At 43.0% G+C, this 7865-nt stretch overlaps 1 pseudogene; it reads right to left on the bottom strand.

Moving 5' to 3' along the window:
• Window positions 1–376: 376 nt before the first annotated feature.
• LOC133525339 (uncharacterized) lies at window positions 377–4525 on the bottom strand (annotated as a pseudogene).
• Between the last annotated feature and the right edge of the window lie 3340 nt (window positions 4526–7865).

Below are 7865 nucleotides of genomic sequence, written 5' to 3'. Positions count from 1 at the left end.
TAATTTCTCCGGAAATTCTCCACACGTAATGGATAAGTTTATGATATGACTGAGAATAGGTGAGATTATATCAGAAACTTTCTTTATTATAATAGTACTAACGCCGTCATAGCCAGTGCTGTTCGTATTTTTAAGAGAGGTTATTATTATTTTTATGTCTTCGGTAATAGTCGGTTGCATAAATAAAGAATTAAGTGAATTGAATGTCAAATTGTTATAAGTCATGTTAATGCCATTAATTACTGTACTAATTGGTTGAATTTGGTCAATGAAATTATTGTTAAATTCTTGTGCAATACTTTGCGGGTTAAATATAACATTATTATTCTTTACTATTTGTGAGATATATTGCTTCGGTTGATTTAATTTTGCGTTATTAATTATTTTCCAGGTGGCTTTGGATTTGTTTGGAGCCAACAGATGATATTGGTGAATAGACTGTGTAATACGATTCTCTGGATGTACAGGGGGTGGAGTCGCTCGGGGGTGGAGTTGTCGACGGTGCGGTCTTAATTTTGTCTATGAGTTGTAGAACTTGAATTTTAAAGTTACGGATTTGTTACCCATTCATATCGGTAAATTCTGGTATCAAACTTTGAAAGAAAAGTGACATTTGTTGTTCGTTTTTATTTGTGCTGTGAAGAAAGTCTTCCGCCTTTCTCGTTTTATTTTTTAAAGAGTTAATCATTGCGGCGTCTATTTCTGAAGCTGGTGTCTTGCGGCGGCGTACTCCGTGGGTTGATTGAGACATTTGAGAAGCCGGTGGTTGGTGCGGCTGCGAAGAATCAGTCTGACCATTATCTGACACTTGCTCTGTAGTTTCCACGTCGCTGGTCGTTTCTGCATCTAGGGTAACTGGGGTTGGTGGAATGTTACCGCGATTACCGGATTCATTTAAAGGTTTTACGTACGGTAAAACGAACGTTAAATATTCGCTTAAATAGTACGGCTTTTTTGTTTTTGAGCCACTTGGTTGACCTTTGATGCTTCTTGTAAATGTGCACCTAATGTTGCGCCATTTGTCCTTGCATTCAGCAGCTAAAACAAATATTACATACTTCAAATTAATCGACGATCGGTCGCTGTGGAAATCTCTGAGGGAGGCCTATGTCTAGCAGTGGACGTGATTTGGCTGATAATGATGATAGTGTATAAAATCCTACTATTAATTTAAACAGAACGAAAGAGGAAGGAAAGTTTGTACCTAGTATTAAATTCCGAGTAATTAAAAAATAAGTAGGTATTTACCACCCACCCAGATCCACCCTAGGGGCAGTGCGCAAGCTATTGGAAATCGTATTAGACCATCTCGAGTCAAAAAGGTACGTTGCTGCTATATTTTTTGATTTGTCTCGTGCATTCGACTTAGTTGACCTGACCATGAGTTGACAGCGGCGAAGCTTGAACATTACGGTGTCCGAGGTAAGGCCCTAGATATAGTAAAATCATTCTTAGCCACTGATGTGAATGGCGAGATTTCTGAATGTGGCTCAGTCGGAGATAGGTCCGTTCCGCAGGGCTCAAACGTCGGTAATAGCATATCCGCGATACTGATGAATGACTTGCCGTTCCCAAGTCCTATTGCAAAATTCATCATGTACGCGGATGATATATGTGCAATAATCCACGGTCGTAGCCAAGAGGAACTGCAGACGAATGCTAAAGGCATAATTCTAAAATTGCTGCACTGGTTTAAAGCTAACGGCATGCAGTTAAATATCGAGAAAACGAACCTCCTACACTTCTCACTTAATTATAAGGTACAGCTACAGCTAGATTTGTCTGTTAACGGGGTTCAAATAGAACCTGTAAGTTATGCTCGTTACGTTGGTTTTTGTTTCTACCTAGCTGACGGCCTATGTCGGTTTACGCGTTTGGACGCAACACTAATTTCGCTCAAGAACTCCGACAACGCGACTAAGTCGGGAGTTCCGCTATTAGATTGCCTATACTTTGCCCATTCGTAACGAGTGTATACTGTAGTTTCCTAAATGGCAGTTAATACCATTCTCATTTTTTTCCACTTTTTATTTTTCTCGTAAGCTTCATTTATCAATAGCAATTATAATCATTCTCATATTTACCCATTCTATGTATTTATTAGTAGCTTATTTTCTCGATATGTTTTTGAACCGTTTTCATATTTTCCCATTCTGTGCATTTATTAGTAGCTTATTTTCTGGATATGTTTTTTAACCATTCGCATTATTCCCATTCTATGTATCTAGACGGGTCAAGATTAGGATGATATGAACAAATTAATATCGTTTATTGAAACTTAAAGAATGTTTTTTTTTATTCTTAAAAATTATGTTTCATAAATATGACTGACAACTGTGAAAGTTAAAATCAGTATTCATTAACTTAACTGACAAGCATATTAATACTTCAAGCAGGCCAAAAGTAAGATGGTTTTTTTAATGTCATATTTTCCCAGCAGAAAATTATTAACAATGTTATCGATTTTCATGTCCATTGCAATGTATTTTTTAGCCCTTTTCCGAAAGACATCAGGGCGAACATCATTTTGTAGCTCTTGGAAATCCACTGCCTGTGCCTCGTCCTTCAGTTCTGAGAGCACTAATAAAATATTAGAATTTTTTCTAATGATATTATTAATCTTTTTGTGCCAGCTCTCAGTCACGTTGTTCGTTCGGTGACGCTGCTTAAAGCACGATACTATGTGGATCATTTCTATTTGAACCCATTGCGATGACATGTATTCATTAAAGTTTTTGATGCCTGGCATTTGTGGCATGTCTGACGAAATTTCGATCCAACCTTCGTGAATTTTTAGGGCCGGCAGATGGGCAAGGGCCGCACATTTTGCTACATAGGTACAACCCTCGCGTCTAGATAATATATTAAATTTTTCTGCATTGTTGTACACTGCTTGCGAAAAATGAAAATAACATCCGGTGATTTTTGCTAACGGGTACAGTTTGCGGAACGCGTTGATTGCCGCTTTCTCAAAATCCACTTTTAATTCATCAGGTTGAAACCCAGGAATGTTTTGTTGAAAACTTTTAAACATTTTTTCATAGGTCTCCTGCTGCTTGTTGGGCAATAGAACATAAATGCAAGGCAGTACTCTTGTGTGGTCAGCAGTAGACCCAATGTCCGCATGAAAAGTGTACAATTGCACAAACGGTTCTGGAACGATCCGAAAAGTACCGTCTGCAAAAAACTTCTTACAATTTGCGAGCCATTCCTTGGATTTTTCAGTAACAAATATTAAAAAGTCGTCTTCTTTGACACAAAGCCAGTCCTGGGCTAAGCTTTCTGGTAACAGGATGTCTTCGCAGCATTCGAAAGATTCTTCCTCGCGGCGGGCTCTATATAAACTATCTTTTTTGTTGCGTAGAATCGGCAGTTTGTCTACATACTCTTCGGTCATAAACTGCCTCATTTCTTCCTTAAACAAGGTTGGGATTGGTTTATATGACGTGGTCACCATCTTTTTTAAATTAATTATGCTGCGCTCTATCTCAATGGTCTCATGGTCTGGTATACAGCAATGTTCGCGCTCTCGAATTATCTCAGTTTTGTCAGGGTTGAGCAATACTGAGCCATAGCAATGACCAACCTTGTCGCAAGTCCATACAGAAGTCCGGCATTTGTGATTTTCGCGTTTTAAGTAATGCCTCCGACCGCCCTTGATCAAAATTTTACCTCTGCGGTTGCTTTCAATGAAGCTAAAAGTTGCAACACTATCTTTCAAATTGCTTGAAGCCATTGAAAGTCCTGACAAATTACTTTTTTGAGAAGATAAGAATTATATTCTCACAACGACTAAATTATGTTATGTCACATATGACAATGATAGATACGTATGTTGAAGTGTATGCATATTGATTATTATCTAGTGTCTATGATTATTTAAACGTTTATGCCTAATCAACTAGTTTTCAACCTTAGAGTATTTACTAATCATCAATTTACGAACCGACTACTATTACTTCTTTGCTAACAAAAATATTTGAATATTTATTATTTATTTATTTAATTATGCGGCTGGTCATAAAACATATAGGGATATTAAGCTATTCATAAAAAAAATGTATGGAAAATAATGCGAATGGTTACAAAACATACCGTGAAAATAAGTTTTTCAAAAAAAAATACAATGGAAAAATATGCGAATGACTAAAGTTGCTATAGGGAAAGGAAGATTACGAGAAAAATATAAAGTGAGAAATAATGCGAATGGTATTAACTGCAATTAGGAAATAACGATTTTCGGAACATACAGTATACACTCTTCGTAACGCACTATCAGATTAAATTTGTCCACGATTTTATTTACAAGTTCAGGCGCGTATAGGTACTTATCTTGCCGTAACGATTTGATGGTAGCGACGGCGTTAGCGATATGCGCGGCGAAAGAGGCTATATTGCCATTGTCCTCGGCCAATCGCGGCACACGCTTCACGTTATGCAACTCGGTGAGCACTATCTCTTCCGGGTCGCCGAATTTCCGTTCTAGCGCCTCCATAATTTCGTACGGGTCCTGAACTGTGTACATGATGGATTTTACGGCTGTCCGAGCCTCCCCTTTGAGTGCGCGCCTAATCCGACTCACGTTGTTGGCGGCACTAAACTAGCGATCCATTCGGTTATATCGCCTGAAAACGCGGGTAACTCGGGTGGTTTATGAAAGATCGGCGCGTAATTACTATGCGGGACCTCGCGGTTGTGGTCGGCTAGGCCGGTCGACGTCGGCGGGCGGCGCGGTCTCTTTCGGTAGAGGGAATTTATCATCGTTCGCGATCTCGTGTTGTGGTCTAGCATGTCGTCCTTACCAATTTCTAGTACGCCGCTCAGAGTCGTCAGCCACGACACTGCCGCCGTCAGAGTGCGCCTCCATTTGCGCAATCTGCAGCCGTACTTTGGCAGTCTCGGACTTCGTCTGGGCGACGGCTAGAGTGGCTTTATGGACCTCCAGCTCGGCCAGTAACACGGTTATTTGACTATCGCGATCCCTAATTACCGAATCGCGGTCTACGTTCGATGCGCGAACGGACGGCGCGCGCGGCGACGGCGGTGCGACTACGGCGTCTTTGTTGACTAGCGTACTCGACCTACTGCGGGGTATAACCGTATGTTCTAATTCGTTCTCCGAGTTACGCACTGATTCCCTATCTCCACGAGCGGCTTCGGGAGAGGGGTGCGCCGGTCCGTCTGCGGGATCGTGCGGCCGGCCACGGTGAGGGCCGCCTTAATGTCCTCCGTGATTGTTGCTTCTGCTGTGTTGACCTCTTCTGCGGTCGAGATGGGACCTGTACGGAGAGTGTTTACCATGGCTTCTGAGAAAGCCGTCCAGTCGTAGCGGCGTCCAGACCCTCTGGTGAGTCTCGTTGTCGGCTGGTCTGCGATGGTCAGGAGCACCGGCCTGTGGTCGGATGAGAGATCATGGAATACCTCGTGCCGCGTAAGGGCATTGACTCCGCGAGAGATCGCGAAGTCGATGGTGGTGCCTCTGTTGTACACATCGGAGTTGTGGTAGTGGGTGGTCCTCCACGATCCGGTAGATGATGTTTCCCGGTTGGGAGTGCGCGGAGGAGTTCCAAGCGGGATGCTCGGCGTTGAAGTACCCGGCCAGGATGGTCGGCACGGGGGAGTCCACCAGTAGCTGCTTTAGGTCGGCTTGCATCTCTGCCGTCCGGCAGTGACCGCAAGGCCTGTAGATAGCAAACAAGCGCAGATTATGTCTTTGCAGTTTGATATCTACCCCTAGTGCAGAGAATGATGATGGCTGTTGTATGTCCACCGGTTGGTGGATGATAGTCCTCTTTATGAGGATTGCGAGGCCTCGGTAAGGGGCCCCGTCGTCGGGCCTTCTTTGGTCGAAGCGGTACGCGATGTAGCCGCTGGCTGTGAGCGTCATTGACGGTTTCAGCTTCGTCTCGCTGATCAGCATGATGTCGATGTCCTGGCTGTGGAGAAAAGTGCGGAGATCATTAATTTTACCATTTAATGTCTGCGCGTTCCAATATACAACTCTTAAATCTTTCTCTTTAAGGCCGTATAAAAGTGCAGCTGGTGAATAACTTGCGTTATTGCTGAGAGGGGTGGGCTAAGTCTGGGTTTTAGCCAGACTTAGACAGAGACTTAATCGCTAGTACAAACTCATCCAGCGCTGGTTTCAAGGACTCAGTTACCGCGGTTTGCACCGCGGTGACTGTCCTTGTGCAGCGCTGTGACGTCGAGCGCGGGGGGCGCTGCGGGTGGCGTCGTTCTGGGCTCTACTTGCGGCTTCCTCTGCTGCTGTTGTTGTTGTTGCGGCTGCCTCCGCTGCTGTCCTGTCGTCCGGGTCCTCGGCTGGTTGGCTGGTGCCATTAGGGAACCTCTGGAGGACTCTCCTACCAAGTTTGGTGTGTTCGAGGCCCTCGTGTCAGGGCCTCGTTGCGGCTGGCGGCGGGTGTGGGAGCGTGTACCCGCACGCCAATTCCTTAGCTCTATGAGGTACGCGGGGCACTGCCTGTGGTTGGCAGGGTGGTCCCCGAAGCAGTTGCAGCATGTGGCTGGTTCCTCCTTCGGTCTCCTGCACTCGTTCGAGGGGTAGTCCAGCGCGCACTTGACGCACCGGACCGCCCTGTGGTAGCTGGTGATGGTAGAAACTGCAACAGTATTAGTACTTCCAGTATTTTCTTTTACTGCATCCTTAATACTTTTCACAATGCAGCACTTAAAGACCAATTTATTTACTCTTTTTTCAACTATCGACGTCAACCGTCTAAGTTAAACCGCACAATTTGTGCAATGTTAACTTATGTTAACTTTGTAATTACCTAGGTACCTATTTGGTTTTATGAAACTTTATGATAAGAGTTCTTATTTGTTTTTTAAAGTAAAAATACACAGTCATTAATCAATTTGTTCATTTATTATTACACGACAATACATGAATACCCTAGTACCCTAGTAATTGTAAATCACTTGTAAAGCCGGGACTTGCGTTGAAATCCGGGGACGCTGAGCTGGAATCCTCAAAATCCGCAATAGCACTCCCACTTTTCTCAGGATCTGAGTGATATTTTGCACCTTGGACCAAAAACACTCGGCAACATTTTTTTTAGCTATTAGGTTGACCGTCTGAACACTCACAATTTCTTCAAGTTTTATTACAAAGATTATTTTTATCTTAATTACATTTGCTATACCGTTAGAATCAATAACAACAATGTCATCAATCTAATCTGACATTTTGATTATAGCCTTCCGATTACTGAAATTTTCTGCACATTTTAAAACTAGACAGGACTGTTATATGGTAACCGTAGCAACGCCAGCTTTCGTGGAATTCGTGATCAGTCATTGGCTAACCAATTTTTGTTGTAACGTAACCGTAGCAACGTCAACTTCCGAGCAAATGGTGATCAATCATTGGCTAACCGAGTTTTGTTGTATGGTAGCCGTAGCAACGTCAGCTTCCGAGCAAACTGTGATCAACCATTGGTTAATCGAGTTTTGTTACGAGGTAACCGTAGCGACGGCAGTGTTATTGGTCAACATAGTTCGACAGATGTCGTAATTGCGGAGTTTTCCGAGGTCCCCTTCGTACGAGTCCGGACGCCGATTTGCATTACACAGCTAAATTTGAATCGAAGGAGGTTGATCATAATCCTGCGGGCGGAAACACGCCTAGTGTGTGCAAGCCTTAAATACTTAAGTAAATCATACATTTAGAGAACTGTAGCGGGTACCCTTTTATGGTGAGGAGATAAACGAAGATTCACTTAATTACATCTATTTATTCAGATTCCAAATTAGTATCAGAAGGTTACATTAATAGAAAACACAAACGTTTAGAGAAAAGGCGCAAGACCAGGCGGCGTCGCGGTATCGCGTATGTATTAAGAAAG

Source organism: Cydia pomonella, chromosome 14 (genome assembly GCF_033807575.1).
Source record: "Cydia pomonella isolate Wapato2018A chromosome 14, ilCydPomo1, whole genome shotgun sequence".
NCBI lineage: Eukaryota > Metazoa > Arthropoda > Insecta > Lepidoptera > Tortricidae > Cydia > Cydia pomonella.
The sequence above is the reverse complement of the archived record's forward strand: the minus strand, read 5'-3'. Positions and strand labels throughout refer to the sequence as shown.